At 39.3% G+C, this 18,486-nt stretch overlaps 1 pseudogene; it reads right to left on the minus strand.

Annotated features, from left to right (window-relative positions):
- Window positions 1–546: 546 nt before the first annotated feature.
- Window positions 547–8,024, minus strand: LOC102479527 (BRCA2 and CDKN1A-interacting protein pseudogene; annotated as a pseudogene).
- Window positions 8,025–18,486: the final 10,462 nt, after the last annotated feature.

Raw genomic sequence — 18,486 nt, forward strand, 5'->3', positions numbered from 1 at the left:
AAAATAAATTAATAATTCTTTTTTAAAAAATCAAAAAATCACAAGTGATTCAAGCATGAGAAATGATTGAAAAAATTTCTAGAAATATTACATTTAATTATGCTCATCTTTATTGTCATTCCAGTTGATAAAATTAGTCCTAAACAAGGAAGGTGACAGAACCCATGTTATTTTTTATGATAATTTATCTTAATACAAATTTTATAAGAGTAATGTAATAATAATTAACTTACCGAAGCAGTCCTAAACACATTTTACTGAATCAGTCCTAAACACATCCCAAATATTTTTTTCATTATTTTAAAATAAAAAAATAGAAATTTGTATTGAGTTCTTTAAATGACTGCATGTTTTTCTATGTATTGGAAAAGTTTTTAATCAACCATGCATAATTTAACCAAAATTTAAAAAGCTGTATTTTGTAAATGTGTCACAGACCACATGGGACAAATGTTACTTTTGGTAGAGGACCTTAATCTGAATAAAGTCATGAGTTTTTCAGTAAGTCTTCACTGAATTTTCAGGTAATTCTATAAAGCAAACTCATCACGACCCACAGGGAATGGGTTGGACAGATAGGTGTTCTTTCAGCTTGTGCATGACTTCGTTCATCCTGTTGCCTGGAATCAACATCACAGCTCGCGAAGGCTTCATGGGTACGTTGTCAAAGGACCATCTGCCTCCTAGGCAAGTGTGGCTCTCCTCCTGCACCAAGTAGTTGAACTTCAGAATCGCCTTCTCACAGAAAAATTCTTCCTCTGCGTTTGCAAACATTAACTCCTCTTTCTTTTGGATGTTCCATTTTTTTTTTTTTTTTGGAATTGTTTTTTTCCTGCTTCCACAAACGTCTTGCTAATCAGAAGGTGAAAGTAGCACTTTTCACAGGGTTATCCATTGTGTGTGCTTCTGTGAGTTCTTTCTCAAGTTGCTGATGCATGGGCAGAGCGATCTGTGGAGGGACATTGATGAATCTTACACTGAGGAGAAAGCCTACGGGCTTGGTAGTGTCAGGTAAAACCTTGTCCAGCTGCTCAACCATGCTCTTTTCACAGTTCTTCCACAGTAGCTTAGAATCAATTCCTTAATTTGTTCAGCACACTGCGTACCCTTTTTATTTTTTGGTTAAATTTAAAAGGCTTATGAAACCAAAAATTTCACCTTCATCCATATCATCATCGCTGTCTTCTGAAACATTTGTTTGCTTAATCACACTCCCAATATGGTTCTGTTAAGAGTTCTGTTAGCTCTACACTGTTCATAGTAGCCTTTAGGAAAAGCTGCTGCAATCACTTCTTAATTCCGTCAGAATCATTATGTGAGATGGAATAAGCTTCAAAGTCAATATTCACTTCCTCATGAATAACCTTGTCCTCTTCATGCTCTTCTTCCTCACTGTCTTCATCACTGCCTTCGTCCTCATCCTCGACTTCCTCCTCTTCCCAGTCATGCAGGACCACAGCCACCGGCAGCTGCAGAATCCCACTCCCCCTGGCTCGCCTCTTAGACTTGGACACCACACTGCTCCATCCCAAATATTTTTTAAGACCAAAAGAGTCTTTTTTTTTTTTTATGAGTGTAATCTATTCACGCACATAGGAATACTAAGTGAAAAAATACCGATCTACTGACAGCAAACGGAGTAAATCTACATTAACTAAATATAAGGTTGTTTGGATAGAAAGCCATGTATAGTATATATATGTATACAGGTGTCCTATGTATGTTTAAGTCAAATTTAAACTACTTTTACAGTTATTAGCCTTCAGTACTCCGTTAATATTAAAGATAACTTTGATTACCACTCTCCTGCCCCCATCCCAATCAAACCAGCCGGGTTAAATGAAATAAGAATTATTGAGTCTCTTTGCGCCAAACAATTAGTTGCCCTATTTAAGTCTGCAGTCACCAGGCATATTTATCATCCCTGAGTAGCACTGCTGCTTATGGAAACTTTGATACCAACTATTTGTTGAAAGTTAAACTCGTTTACCACACTGCAAAGCAGACAGCAGTGCCTTGAAGCTTTCTATTCAAGAAAGTGCTAAATTAACATGTGTTGAATGAATGAAGAATAAAACAGTACCCATGAGCTGCATACAGTGTCATTGTCAAAGTCATCTGACTTCTTTCCATAGACAGTACCCAAACTTGGGTTTGTCTTTAAAACCTGGCTTCTTTCCATTGTGCATATGACTACAGTTAAGGAGAAATATGCAAAGACCAAATAATAAACATCTAAAGTCTAGGAGGAAAGGGGAAAGAGGTTATAACTATGGCTAGTGTACTAACTAAATGAATTATTCAGGCATGATAAGGCTGCCATCAAACCATTAGGTCATCAGGAAACCCAGGATGTCTTTTTCTATGCAAAAATACATCATGGCTTTCCCAATGACCCATTATTACTTTTCCTCCAATTGAGATCCTTGGGATGATTTGCATCATCATCGCCTCAGACACAGATTCAAAGAGTGACTCTAAGTCTGCTGAATGAAAATCAAATCTCCGCAAGATGATACTGAAGAGAAGCAACCGATCTGTTTTTTTTTTTTTTTTTTTTTTTGAGAGATTTTCACTGTAGGGCGCGTGCGCTCACCAGACAGACAGAGAGAGACATAGAGACAGAAAGCGAGAAATCACCCCCCAGGGGGGGATGGTCACGCTGCAGTCCCTTCTCCTCCATTCTCCTCTCGGGATCTTGGGCACGCACACACACGCGCCCGGCGTGAGTTTTAAGCCACCGGGTCCGGGATATGAACCGCGGTCAACTACGTGGGAGTCCAGCGACATAGCCATTACGCTAACTGCTGGTTCCCTGATCGGTTTTGTTAGAGGTCTTCCTTTCTAGGTAAAAACTTTCATAAAGTTAGTTATCAGAAAAAAATTGCTACTTGTGTAATTTACACTTTTAATGTTTACATTTTAACTGATTACTTGCCTATGAAGTATTTCTGTTTGTGAAGCTTCAGTGCAGCATTTGAATCTGTTGAGGAAGAGGGACCAGTACCATGGACTGGGATGTTGAACTTTTAGCCTGATTTCTTTCTTTTTTTTTTTTTTTTGGAGAGGTGTTTGCTATAGGGTGCGTGCGCTCGCCAGACAGAGAGACAGAAAGCGAGAAATCACCACCCAGGGGGGATGGTCACACCGCAATCCCTTCTCCTCCATTCTCCTCTAGGGATCTTGGGCACGCACGCACACGCGCCTGGCGTGAGTTTTAAGTCACTGGGTCCAGGATGCGAACTGCGGTTGACTACATGGGAGTCCAGCGACATAGCCATTATGCTAACTGCTGGTTCCCTTAGCCTGACTTCTTAACTCAACCAGAGAGAAGGATTGTTCTGGCAAGGGGACAAAACTAAAACTGTAATCGAACACATGAATCCACCTAACTGTATTTCCCCATTTCTTTCAAATATGTGGATCTTGCTGGAGTCTAACCTCAAAGCATACTACAAAACGATTCTGAAAGGTAGCTTAATCAGAACACTTTGATAAGCCATCAAAGCCTGATATTGTCTTTTACTAACATTCAGTAGAACACATTGCTACATACAAGAACTGATAGCTCAAAAGCCAATTGATGTCGCAGACAGTGCTAAAGCGGTTCATGAATTTGAAATGACAACAGATGCTTTGAAAAGGAAAGCCGGCTGGATTTTGATTGAACATGCTAATTTTCAAAAGAATCATTCCCTAGCTCAATTTTATACAGTGCAACCTGTTAAGGCTATTTGGAAATCACAGAGGCTGGTGATAAAATAATATTGAGCTCAATTATCCATTATCAGAGGAAGAGATGCCAGCATCCCTTCGGTCCCTTTTTGGGATTATTTGAACACAAAATACGAGAGGGGAGTAGTGAGATGACTCAGAGGACAAGTGGCTATGTGTTCTGGGAGCTATCGGGGTGAATGTGTGGCAGAATTTGGGGATATATTCCTGCTAATTTGGTTTTGCTCTGAGATTGAGGCTTTAATTTCTACCACTTGAGAAAAGAGAGTTAAACAAACAACCTCTGTCCTTAAGGCAAGATTAAATTGAATTCTTTATCATGGAGATCCATAGAGGATGAGATTAAGACTTCTCATCAGTCAGCTAACTTTACAAAGTGTTTAAGTGCAGGACTTCACAGCAGAAAAATGTTTCTTTCCTTTAGCTGCTGAAAATTGAATGTAAAAAGTCATGATTTATTGGACTGATTAACAAATTGGTGGCAGTCCTCATCCTCTCTCTGCTTAAACATGTTGGCATTTCTTCAGATCGAATTACCCCAAGAGCCTGGTCTATGTGGCAACATTGTGGTATGAGTGTTGGTCCTTGAATATTTTCTAGTTGCCAGACAGCTCCCCTGCTTAACCTAATTCTTTAAGGCTCTTTAGGGATACAGATTTTTTTCTTCTGCTTTCACACTAGTCAGCGCTGGGATTTGGATGAGGTGAATGGGGCAGTTATTTTGCAAACGAAATTACTGAACACTCAGGAATAAAGATAAATGATACTTCATGCAATATTTCAGAAAACCAAAATTAATGCAAAATTCATGATGAGCAACATATCAAAAGTATACCAAAATATAGGATGTCATTTGTTTTCTAGTTCTGCCTTCTAGTACAGTGCGACTAGTTGTCTCTGTGCAGCCTGGCCCCAGGTCTGGCCACTGTCCCTTCTTTTCCCCCTACTCTCCCACCAAGCAGATTTGTGAAAGCTAACAGTGACATGTGTACAGGCTAGAAAGTCATAGAGCATACACATAGTATCTTTTATTTTTTTAAAATGTTATTGTAAAGCTTTTATAATCTTTTGCCACTCAGTTCAATATGTGGGAGAATTTTTTTTTTTTTAAGGTTTTTGCCATAGAGTACATATCTTGCCTGAGAGACCAAGACAGACCAATGAGAGGGAAAATGAGAAACCTACCCCAGAGGGCGTGGCCACACACTGTCCCTTCTCTTCCATTTTCCTCCTGGGATTTTGGGCATACACCCACATGCGCCTGAAGTGATTTTCAAGCTGCCAAGTCTGGAACTCGAACCATGGTTGACCATGTGGCACTCCAGTGCCTTAACCACTATGCCACTAGCTGGCCCCGGGAGGACAGTTTGATAAGGGGATGCAGGGCTATGTACATTTTCCATTTGTCTCATGCATGGTACTCAAACTACTTACTATTCAATTCCTGTAGCTGTCTCATTAGCCACTCAGGACATTAAACTAAAGCTACTTGAAGTAACAAGCAATTTTTCTGTTTATCATTTTGAGACACCATAGTCCTGCGGTTGAATTGATTCTCCATTTTCTCTGGCTATTTAATTTGCATTATGTTTTTTTGAAATGTGATTAACTGCTCTTTTTTTTTTCAAATCCAGAATGTGGATTTTATGTTTTAAACTTAGTAATGGTGTATCTTGATTGACAAGCAGTCAGAGAGGTTAGAAGGAACTAAAGAATTTTATCCCTACCCTGGACCAAAAGATCCAGCTTAGAAAGCTGCCTATAGAGAAGCTTAAGAGAGATTTACTGGGAACATTTTTGGCTTTTAAAGCTCTTTTTAATGGGTTACTCAAATGCCATTTTAGTATAGACGATATAGACCCCTAACAGCAATAGCCGAAATGCCCTGTCTAATTGGCTACTTACATCACTGAGGTCACATCTGTCAATCAAAATATAGCAGACATTTTGGAAATCTATTAGTTGAGAAAGTAAGACTGAAAGCATCATTAAATAAGTTTTGGTTTTCTTTCTAAAAATATAATGGCATAATAGAAATCTAACCTTAGAGGGTCATGTCCTTGTTATTTTTCTGATTAATTCTATAAATTTAGCTCTTTTCCCACTTTTGCACAAAATCTCACCAATTTAAGAAAATTAATCATGTTTTTTTATCCATATCAATTCCTAAAGATTTTATTCTAACAAAAATATTTTGATTACCCCATTCAATGTCAATGTCTGAGAATGCTTTCTTCCTTTGGAGTTCAGTTTGAAAGTCAATAAATTTCAGATGATGTATACATCAAAAATTCATATAGGATAGAAATTATAATATGACAACAAGAACATTGGCTTAAGACCATATAGTTCAAGGGCCTTCTTTCTTCTTTTTCTTCTTCTCCTGTTCTTTCTCCTTGGCCTTTTTTTCCCCTCCTTTCCCTTCCATTTTCTATCCTCCTTCTCTTTCTGTAGCCCTTCTTCTTCGAATCGTGTTTGGGTTTCAGCTGAGACCGTGCTGAAAAAAGAAGTCTAAGCAAACATAACAAAAAGGTGTTCTGTGGCTCAGCTGTGGTGGCATGCACGGGCTGACAGTGCTACCCCGCAGGTAAGGCCAGGTAGGAGGCCCAGGTGGGGTAAAAGGTGGATGTGGTGGCACACATCCGTAGTCCCAGCTATGAGGCAGGCTGAGACAGGAGGATCCTCACACAGCAAGACCCTGCCTAAAAACAGGACAAAGCAGAAAGTGCTCAGCATGGAGGAAACCCAGCGTCTCTCAGCAAACAATGGAAGAGGAAGCCAAAGCTGACAGTTTCACTAAGCAGCTATGAAGTACAGCTACAAGTTTTTAAATGCAAATGTAGGCTTTGCTTGTATTAATTTACTCACTAAATGAAGACTTCTAAGTTAACCCCATGGTACTTGTTGAGAAATAAAGGTCCAAGCTCAAAAATATTATGAAACAGAGAACAAGAAAACTTCCAACAATTTAAAAGAACACTTTGCTGACAAGCCTTCAGAGGCATCGTTTATTGTAGAATATACTACATACAACTAATGCATGAATATTTTAAATTTGTCTCCCTTAGACAAGTTTTGTAGACAATAAATAGAGTAAACTATGTGTATCACCAAGAATCAGATGGAAAAATTCAAATTATTTTAAAATTTCTTTTCCAACATTCCACATCAGGCTCTTGAAGCCATTATACCTTGTTTTATATATTTCTTTTTTTAAGGTGTAGATGTCAGTTCATATAAAAACCTATACACATATGTGCACGCATGACTGGAGTGATTTTCAAGCCACCATGTCTGGGACTTGAACCGCAATCAACCATGTGGTAATCCAGCACCTTAACCACCATGTCACTTGCTGGTGGCACACACATGTCTATAGTTCTTTGAGAGAAGATTCAGGCCAATTTTAATTTTTCTCAGCAAATAGAAGAGATAGGGGAAGGGAAGTTGACAATAGGTAGGCAAATTTCATAATACCCAGCAGAAGAAAGAGAGAAAAAGATGAGAGGAAATGGGCAAGACTATCTGAAGAAAAGAGATGACAGTGTGGGCTCTTTAACCCATCATCTGTTTTTTTAACGTCCCAGTTTCCCATCTTTCTTATACATGGGCATTCATACATACCATGCTGTTGAAAATGGATGACACGAGCCTAGGTTAACCCAAAAGAATAAAGAATGTGAAATCAGAGAGAAAATTTGTAAATCTCCTTCTTAAACAGGATTCTCGTCTTTCCATGGCAATGTTATTTTAATAGCTACTACTGGCTAGACATCAAGATTCAAATTTTTCTTTTGTGAACATCTCCCTAACCTACGCCAATGAATATATTCAGGAAGAAATAAAAGAAATGATGTGTTTCACTTTTTCCTTTTACAAAGGGGAAGTCAGGATTTTATCATGCGTTATTTCTGCCTTATTGTATTAGAGGAAACCATACCCCTGACATATCTCATTTCCTCTTCCCTTCCCCCTTTCTTCTCTCTCTCTCTCTCTTCTCCCCACCACACATACATTTGAATAGGAGAAATTAATTCTTTTGTCTCCACATCTATTCATTAGTTTCTTCCCTCATCAACACTAGGCCAATAGTATAGGAAGGATAACTGCCTTGACATTGGGAGTGGTCCTGAATGAATTCATTAATTGCCATTAATTAGACCAAAGATTTTCTGATCTCTGAGAGCGTACATATGCCCATTACCATTGTCTACAAAGGAGCGTTTCTCATACAGAGTCTCTCCAATAACAATAAACGAACAGCGGTAAGTTTGCCTCTCTGACTTCATTTACCGTTTTATATTTATTCAGTGTAAAGATGAGTGATTATGAGACATACAAGGGGCATTGTCACTGATAGTAAAAATTCTAAAACTTAAATTGTAACTTAATTTAACCACTCAAAGTGGTTTCTTATTTATTCACTAAACATGTCTATTGCATGCTAAGCACTTACGTTGATAGGCTATAAAGCACAGGACAGACATGGACCCTACTTTTCTGGAAAAGAAGATGTGCTTGACAATTTCGTTTTCTTTCCTGAATACCAACTAAGAACAATGTAATATGAAGCAGTAGCTTCAAATTCACTCCAGCCGCACGTGCGCGTGTGCCCAAGAACCCAAGAGGAGAATAGAGAAGGGATTGTGGCATGGCCAGCCCACCTTGGGGGGAGGGGTGATTTCTTGCTTCCTGTTTCTCTATTTCTCTCTGTTTCCTGTCTCTCTGGTGAATGCATGTGCCCTATATCAGAAACATCTCTTTCTAAAAGAAAGTCCTGTCAGAGGGCCAAAAAGCAATGAATAAAGGCAGGAAAAAGATCATCGTAGCCACAATGCTGGTTATCCACAACTACTCGACCACAAACTCCCTTGCTTATAATTGTAAGTGTTAGTGTATTTATTATTTTTGACTAATTTTTTTTTCACCAACGTGCCAATATTGATTTAGGACCCACATTTATCTCAATGAATCTATTTAATTTGTGTTTTCTCTTTTTTAAAGATGAAATTGAACGTCATGCAACAAAATACTCAAGCCCTTTCTCTTTCTTCCCTTGAAATGATGTCAGAGGACAAAGGGAAGTCACCCTATAAGAAATTATAGATGGCTGTAGTTTGTGTTTAACAGTTCACAGCCATGTAAGAAAACTGTATTGAGTCGAGCTGCTGATGGTAAGCAGGTTTATCTCAGGGGCAATTGCACTTAGAAACAGAGCGATATCTTGGCTCTTCCCAGTGACAGACAGAACCCTCTGAGGCCCTGAGTTCATGCTGAGTGATTTCCAATTAACCCATTTCAATAAACAAGTGTTCTTTTTTCCTCGTTCACATAAGAGCTGAGCCCTTCATGTCACAATTTTGTTTTTTCACAAGCTTTCTGTTCGTCACTGTATAAGCGTTTTACCTCAGCTTTCAAATCAATGTGTTTTGCATGTTATCATATGTATTCGGAAGTCAATTTGCAATTCTAAAATGATGTCAATTAGGACAAAATTAGAATAAGATAATAAATTTGAAAAGTATGTTTTAAGAAATATTTCCCACAAAACAATTTTAACATGTTAGAAAACATTGAAATCATCGATCTATAAAGTCCTCTTATATCAACAAAAAAATATCAACACCCATTAAAAAAAAAATAAGGAACAAAGGATTAGTAGACAACCCCTAAAAGAGGAAATAAGGGTTGGTATTTCCAAAAATGCAATTTTTTAAAAGCAACAAAATATACTACATTGTCTCTATGTTTAAAAAAGTCTAATAGCAAACAACCACAAGGATTTCTTTCTTGGTCTTGCTCTGTATCAACCCTGGGGCAGGGGAGAGTGCTGATCAGGACTGTCGGCACCTTCAGACCAGACCTAGGGTAGCACAAAAAACGATGTGAGTCATGACAGTAAAACAAACAAACAAAAAGAAAAACAAAAACCAGAAATCTCTGCATAGCTCTCAGTGGTTATTAAATGAGGGATTAAATATGCCACCTGAAAAATGGCACAAGTCCCTTGAACTTGAAACTCACGGGCAGAACTGGTCCTCCGGGATATGTTAGACGTCTAGGGGTGACAAGTGTCTACCGAGCAGCGACAATGACTGCAGCACTCCCATCCTCTTTATTCTGGTTTTCTCCACAACACAGTACACTTCTAAGTCACATTCTTAATTTACTTATTCTTTTCATTGTCTAATCCTCTCCCCACACCCTTTTCACCACCCAGAGGCAAACTCCAGAGGGACCCAGGACACCAACATCGCTTACTTCGCTCACGTCCATATCCTCAGCACCCACAGCTTTGCCTGGTGCATAGTCACTGCTCATGGAAGAGACATTAAAAAGAGTAAGAAGTGGCCTTTTTAATATATCTCAAGTGACCACCTGCAGCGACACAACAGAAATACAAGGCCTTGCGATGCCGAGGCCACATGAGCAGGTCTAACCAGGGTTTGTATCCCGAGGTTTCCCTTAACACTCTCGGCGTGGACGTGCCGGTGGGCCTGGCTGGCAGAGGCCAAATGGGAGCTGTTCTGTGCAGGAATTATTTGCTTTTTCAGAAAAATGATGCGGGTGCAGCCATGGTGACACATGCTGCTTAAGGCATTGTGCTCTGAACGCTGGGACCGCAGAGAGGCCTGGGTTTGATCCCCAGTCAGCCCGAAGACTGGACACAGGGACACAGTGGCGTGTACCTGTAATCCCAGCAACGGTAAGGGCAGGAGTGCTGTGGGCTTGAGGCTCCTCTGAACGACACAGAGAGATCCAACCAAAAAAATTAAATAAATAAAGCCAGGAAAGATGACACGTGCCTGCAGTCCCAGTACTTGGGAGGCTGGAAGATTGTGACACAATGAGACTCTGTGTGAAAAAGTAAATAAATGAGGTAAACAAACAGATAAAGAGCGTCCAAATACCTTCCCTATGTAACTTCATTTAATAAATTTCACGTTACCTGAATATAAAAAATTAAGAGCCATAAATTGTTTATCTGCATATAATATGCATTCATCTGTTTTAAATTTATCCAGTAAGTATTTATTTAGCTTCTCCTGTATGCCAAGTATTATATTGGACACTAGGACTTCAGGAACAAAGAAGAGAGAAAGTTTCTATAAGAAGGGAAAGTGAGAGGGAAATTGAGAAATCACCCCCCAGGGGGATGGCTGCACTGCAATCCCTTCTCCTCCATTTTCCTCCCAGGATCTTGGGCATGCACGCACATGCACCTAAATGATTTTCAAGCCACTAGGTCTGGGACTCGAACCACAGTTGGTCATGTAAGAGTTCAGTGATGTAACTGCTATGCCATCTGCTGGCCCCTTTTATTTGATTTTAAAATGAAAAGGAATGAAAAATAACTGTAGACACCAGAGATAGTAGGGGAGGAGGGTGGGAAATGGCAGAGGGTGAGAAATAGGGGGAAAAATATATATACATATGTGTGTGTATATATATATAATATATATATATATATTATATATGAAACTAGAAATGGAAAATTATCAATGATAACATGTATGATTAAGCCAGTATGCTGTATATTCTGGATGGGAAACCAGATTTTGTTTGCTGTGAAGATGCTCAGTGAATGAATGTAAATTAATTAATTAAAAATAGTTTTTAAAAATGGTTTGTAGCATGCCATATAAAAATATCCAAGTTTGCTTCATAGACTCAATATAAAACAAGCCCCAGACCACACCATGGCTTTCCAAGTTCCTCTCCCATCTTCTCTGTCTCCCGTGTCTTCTCACCTCAGCTACTGAGAATGGTGTGTGTGGAGCTCCTCAGCCACGAAAGCACGTTTGATGTCACACACGATGGTCAGCCCTTCAGCGAGTCCTGTCCGCCTCACCATGCGCATACGCCCCTGTCTCAGAGATGGTAAACACACGGTGGGACCACGCTGGCACAGAGAGCAGTCAGTTCTCAGACAGGGAGCAGCGATCAAGCCGAGAGCCAGAGGTGTCTTCCAGGTATCAACCAGGCTACAGCATCCTGGTTTAAAACCTTTTCCCACTTTGTCATTGTCATTAGAATACAATCTAACTCCTTCCTAGGGCTAACAAAGGCCAGCATGCCTCTTCCTAATTCTCTCTACTATACGGGTCTTATAACTCCCCTTATCATGTGCTCATCCACTGTCAACATGGAGGCATGAATTCAGCCTCCAGGCCTTTGCATTTGTGTGCCCTCGGTGTGAAATAACTCTTCTCCTGCTCTCAAGCGACAACACCCAGCTGTCATCTCCCAGAGACTTTAAGTGTATTATTTGTTTATTCTTGGTGGAGGGGTGGCCCCTGTGAGGGTCCCACACCATGTTTCACCTCTAGCCTCTCTACCAACCGAGATCACGCACCCAGGCGGCTCAGGGACGTCCCGGAATGCAAACCCGAGACCTGTCCCCAGCTGAGTCCAGTTGTGTCAAACTGCTACCCCACTGCCTGGCTGCTCCAAGAGACTTTTCATCACTAATGTTGACACACCCACGTTCTACTCCCATATTCTGTGTTACGTTTTTTCAGGTGATTGCATTAATTGACATAGATTTGGATGACTTTTTTTTTTCTGCTTATTTGTTTAATACTTACTTTCCCTGGCCAGAATGTAAGACTCGTAATATCAGAGATTTTTCTTTCTTGTGGTATCCAAACACTGACTTGCACACCATAGGCAACACAAGAAGTATTTTTTAATAAACAAGTGAACAAATATGCATGACCAAGAGTTACAGGAGCTTAATCACTTGCTCTGGAGAGTGAGTCAAGATAAAGAAGCACTTGTAAGTTTAAAAGTAGAAAAGATACTCAGATAATGATAGGGTTTGACCAAAAGGTTATAGAAACCAAATAGCTATCACATAGTATCAGTTTCCTAACTCTCCTGAGTCACTCACTTTTTCCCTTCATTCTGCTCTTTTCTTGTGATGTATTACATTACTATACTTTTAATTATCTAGAGAAGCAATTACAACAATTTGACACACCATGCGTTTTTGATAGCTAAACTTGGGAAGTTGACTCAAGTCGACTACTCTTCCCTCCATGCAAATAAAGCCTGAAAGAACAAGAGAAACCAGTAATTACAATAAAGTATCTGAAAGCCATCATTCGGGAAATGTTTCTGGTGAACAGCTGAGAATCAGCTAAACTTAGCTCTATTCCTGGAGACACATCAAAGAATGGTTCATTTAAACCAAGCTAACACATGCAGATATTTATAGTTTGTTTTTATACAAAGGAGAGTGCTGTGCATCGATTAAAGTTAGTTGAACAAAAGAGCGAGGTCCATTTTTTTGTCAACTTGACCTGTTAAAACGGACCAGCAATGATGGTTATCACGGTGCTAAAATAAAGTTTACTTAGGGATGATAAAATAAACTTTGATATTGACTTAAGAAGAAGCTTTTTAGTATATGTGCTGCCGAAGTGAGCACAAAAGAAGAAGCTTTACAAAGGGAAATTCTGTGTAAACGGGTATGCCCAGTGGCCCACCAAATGAAGCCTTCTTGCTTCATTTATACTGATTTTATCCCAAGTCAGGAGCCAAAAATAAATATTAGATGCATAAACAAATGTAAATGTGTCATATTAATAAACCTCTTCACAGATCGCATCTTTAAAACTTAAAACACCTGTTTCCCATTTTTGCCTGAAGTATATATTTTGCATGCATCTCTTAGCAATTTTTCCAGGAATATATCTACTTTTTTTCAAAAAATTGTTTTGTTTAACTTTATTTATTTATTTATTTTAATTAGACCAGAGAGGGACAGAGAAAGAGAGATAGCAAGCTACCAGACCCAGGACTCAAAACCACGGTCAACCATGTGGGAATCGAGCACCTTTAACCACCACACCACCTGTCAGCCCTTCCAGGAATATATTTTTAGACTGTTGACAAAAATCTCTATTTCCTTAGTATAATTCAATATTTGAGTGACTTGGGACCAGCAGTTAGTGTAATGGCTATGTTGCTGGACTCCCATATAGTCGACCGTGGTTCGCGTCCCGGACCCGGTGGCTTAAAACTCACTCCGGGTGCATGTGCGTGCGTGCCCAAGATCCCAAGAGGAGAATGGAGGAGAAGGGATTGCAGTGTGGCCATCCCCTCTGGGGGGTGATTTCTCACTTTCTGTCTCTCTGTCTCTCTGTCTCTCTCTCTCTCTGTCTGGCAAGCGCACGCACCCTATACCAAAAACCTCTCCAAAAAAATTTTTTTTAAGTGACTAAAAAAATATAATCATCCTACCTGTACTTTGTAAACAAAATAAGGTTTATTTTTGTTTAATATCTTTAGTTGCACATAAAACTGTTAGATAGAAATTTAAATTATACTGATTGGAATTATACTGTTTATATTACTATATAGTTTCTTCAGAAAAATATAAAACTGATGGAAGTTTATTCATTTTCAACAAGAAATATTTACATATGTAACAATAATAACACTAAATTATTTTCTACCCATAAATAATTGTTAAAATATTGAACCAAAAGAAATGAGCTTATAAGTAATATGCAAAAACTATAGGCAGTAGTTATATATATGAAGATGGTTACAATAGCAATTATTTCGCATGTGGATGGACACTTTTTTTTATTATTATTAAAGTTTTAGCCATAGGGTGCATGTGCTGTCCACAGGAAGACAGAGACAGTAAGAGAGAAAGTGACAAATAACCTCTCAGGGAAAACGGCCCCATCAAAATCCTTTCTCTTCATTCTTCTGGGATCTCAGGTATGTCCCCACATGCTCTCTGTGATTTTCAAGCCACCAAAACCAGGTCTTGAACTTTAATCAGCTATGTGGGACTCTAGAACCTTAATTAACTACCTCTCCACCTGCTGGCCCAGGTATGGTCACTTTTTTTTTTGTTTTGTTTTGTTATAGGGTGCGTGTGCTCGCCAGACAGACAGAGAGAGACAGAGAGACAGAAAGTGAGAAATCACCCTCTGGGGGGATGGTCACGCCGCAATCCCCTCTCCTTCACTCTCCTCTCGGGATCTTGGGCACGCACGCACATGCGCCCGGTGTGAGTTTTAAGCCACCGGGTCTGGGACGCGAACCACAGTTGACTACGCGGGAGTCCAGCAACACAGCCATTACGTTAACTGCTGGTTCCCGGTATGGTCACATTTTAACTAATTTTTTTTTTTTCAGTGTGAGAGTATGTGTGCTCATCAGAGAAAGATAGACAGACATGGAAAGAGAGAGGGGTAAAGCACCCCCTAATAGTATGTGGTCATGCAATTCCCTTCTCCACTTCTCCATTCTCTGTCCTCAGGATTTTGGACACAGCTGTGTTTTTCAAGCCAATCGATCTGGTATTCTAACCATGGTCAGTTTATGGAATCCGTTAACCACTAGTCTATGAGGCTGGTCCTGTGTATGAAAGTATTTTAGGAGACAGATGCAATTTCTAACAGTTTTTTAAAATTATTATTTTTTAATTTATTCTACATTCATTCACTGTATATCATTGCAGCATATGAGGTTTCCCATCCAAAATACACTGTATATTACCATACGTTATCATCAACAAATAGTTCTCCATTTTTTGTTTCTTACATATTTTGCTTTTTTCCCCTTTGACTCCCTCCCTCTCACCCTCTTCCATCTAATAAATTATTACATACTGTAAAAATGAAGTATATATGTTGATTCATAAAAAGGTGGTAAGAAAATCTAAAATATTAAGTTGGTGAAGTAGATTACTTGAAACTCCAAATGAAAAATATGATATGACACAATTAACAATATATAAAATAGTTGTTCTAACAGTGAAAATATCAGGATTTTGTTCAGTAAAGGAACCTCAAAGAAGAAGAAAAACGTTGGAAATCTATAACTACGAAATTAGAAAGTATACAAATACAGTTATTAAGGTTTTGAAAAAAGAGAAGAAACATCCACAGAAAATGTAATTGAGATGATCAAATTTGAAACACCTTCTCTTGCTCACCTGAGTCACCCTGTGTTATTTTTCTTTCTTTCTGGAACTTTGCAGAGTCAATGACAAGGAAAACAGGAAAGCAAAATGTAACATGCAAATACAAATTGTACGGCTTCAGTGAATCAGCAGATGTCGTTACTATGCCTAGTGCATGTATCAATGCTACAATTTAGAAGTTAGCTTTGTTGTGAGAAGAGGGAAGTCCATTTTGACTTTGAGATGCTGAATGACAACTGATCTGAGAAATGGAGTAGGCTGGCAGTGTTGGAAAATAGATCCAAGATACAGGGAGACTTGGCAATTAGATCATGTTGAGCTCAGAATGATTGTGAAGGTAAAGCATCTGTTCCCAACAATGCCCACTGCTTCAGAGAACATCAGAAAATAAACACCAACATGTGGCATCTATAATTTAACCATTATGCTGAGATTACTATAGTTTCTGGAATAATGTATACTAATATTAAGCAGTGTTAGGGGAAAGTCAGATTTTTGTGGCTTAGTAAGTGATTAGGAAGGGAGGAAGATAGCATCACAAGTAAAGAATAGATCGCATTTACAAAATGCGGGCAGTGAAGACAGTGTGAAATCTTACAGAAAGGGGAAGAGGGGAGGAACTTTTGGTAATTGAAAACATTCATGCAGAAAGACAAAGAAGTCATAGGAGAAGCCAATTTCTTTCTTTTTTTTTTAAGAATTACTTTTATTTTATTTATTATTCATTTATTTTAATTTGACCAGAGAGAGACACATACAGAAAGAGAGAGAGAGGGAAAGTGAGAAAGCAAGTCACAAGATCCCAGACTCGAACCATGGTCAGCGATGTGGGAGTGTCCAGTGCCTTAACTACCACTCCACCTGCTGGTCCCTGGAGAAGTCAATTTCTAGATTAAAATTGTCTAGTTTCAAACATGAGAGACTAGGAAAACAGGGAGCACAGCAGAGGATGGTGGAATGCAGAATGGAATTTTCAGGAGAAGAAAAGTAAAATATTTATCCAAACCAAATGCTTCAAAGGTCAAGTTAGATTTTTTTCTTTTTAGAGTCACACTTTATTTTTGAGTTTTAGCACAGATAATAAAGTGAATAAAGTACACTAATATTCAGTGTCAGCACGAGAAAATTTTTTGAGACTTTTTTTGCTTTAGGACATGTGTGCTCACCAGAGACACAGAGAGAGACACACACACAGAGAGAGAGAAACAGAAACCAAGAAATCACCCCCCAGGGGAGATGGCCATGCTGCAGTCCCTTCTTTATTCTCCCTTGGGAATCTTGGGCACCCACGCACTATTGCCCAGCTTGAGTTTAAGCCACTGATTCTAGGACTCAAACTGCAATTGATTACCGTTATGCCATCTGCTGGTCTCAGCTCAAAGATTTTTTTACACACATTAGTTTTTTTATAAAAGTCGAACTTAGAATTGTCTGGGATCAGAGACCAGTAAATGGCGTAATGATTACATTGCTGGACTCCCATGTAGTTGACTACAGTTCGCAACCTGGACCCAATTACTTAAAACTCACTCTGGGTCTGTGCATGTCCAGGACCAGTAAATGGCGTAATGATTACATCGCTGGACTCCCATGTAGTTGACTACAGTTTGCAACCTGGACCCAATTGCTTAAAACTCACTCTGGGTCTGTGCATGTCCAAGATCCCAACAGAAGAATGGAGGAGGAGGGATTGCTGCATGGCCATCCCTCCAGCAGGTGATTTCTCGCTTTCTGTCTCTTCAGTGAGCATATGCTCCCTATAGCAAAAATCTCTCTTAAAAAAAAAAAAATATATATATATATATATATATATATTGTCTGGGATCAGAATAAACAAATCACATTTATATGCAAGATTTTCAGAAAATATAACATAACTAGGGCTATAGTTTAGAATATGAATATGAAAAGGCCAGTCTCCTAGTTATTTTTATTTTATTTTTCTTGATGTAGTATAGACTTCAAAGAGTTTGTGGAAAAACGGAGTTAAAGTGGGTTTTATTGATTCATAAGATTTTGTTTTTCTATAACCTACATGTCCCTGAACATTTCGAAGACCCCTCACATGGATGTGGGTTTGCAGTGGTTGAAGAGATGTGACTATAAAATACAGAGAGAGAGTGTGATTCACACAGGCCAAGTCCTGATCACAAGAAATATAAGCTTAGGCCAAGGAGTTCTTATGACTGGATTGATAGGATTAGCAGTCAAGAAAAAAAATTTTTGAGAGAGATTTTTCCCATATGGTGCATACACTCACTGGAACCAGAGAGACAGAGAGATACAGAGAGACAGAAAGTGAGCAATCACCCACTGGAGAGATGACCATGCTGCAGTCCCTTCTCCTCCAATCTCCTCTTGGGATCTTGGGCATGCACGCACACATGCTCAGTGTGAGGTTCAAGCCACCAGGTCCAGGACTCAAACCATGGTCAACTACATGGGAGTCCAGCGATATAACCATTATGCTATTTGCTGGTCCCACGATTGGTAGTCAAATATACAAGTTGGTGACTGAAGGCAGAAGAGTGGATAAATTCTCTGCAGGAGAAAGTGACAAAAGAGGAGGGCAGAAGGAGGTTTGAGATGTGCAAAGCTTGCCAACCGCCGTTCATTCTGAAAATGAGCAAATGACACTCACAGTGACCACGAGTATCAAGCCGACGTGTGGAGGGCAAGGTGAGCTGGCTGAGCCTCCGTGTCCCCGAGTGTACAGTAAGTTCAGAATCCTCAGCAAGGGAGAGCCACGAAAGGAGCACAGTGTCGCTGCATGCATACGTGCTAGGACTGGAGGGCAAAGG

The sequence above is a fragment of the Tupaia chinensis genome, unplaced genomic scaffold (genome assembly GCF_000334495.1).
Source record: "Tupaia chinensis unplaced genomic scaffold, TupChi_1.0 Scaffold139422_1, whole genome shotgun sequence".
Taxonomy (NCBI): Eukaryota; Metazoa; Chordata; class Mammalia; order Scandentia; family Tupaiidae; genus Tupaia; species Tupaia belangeri.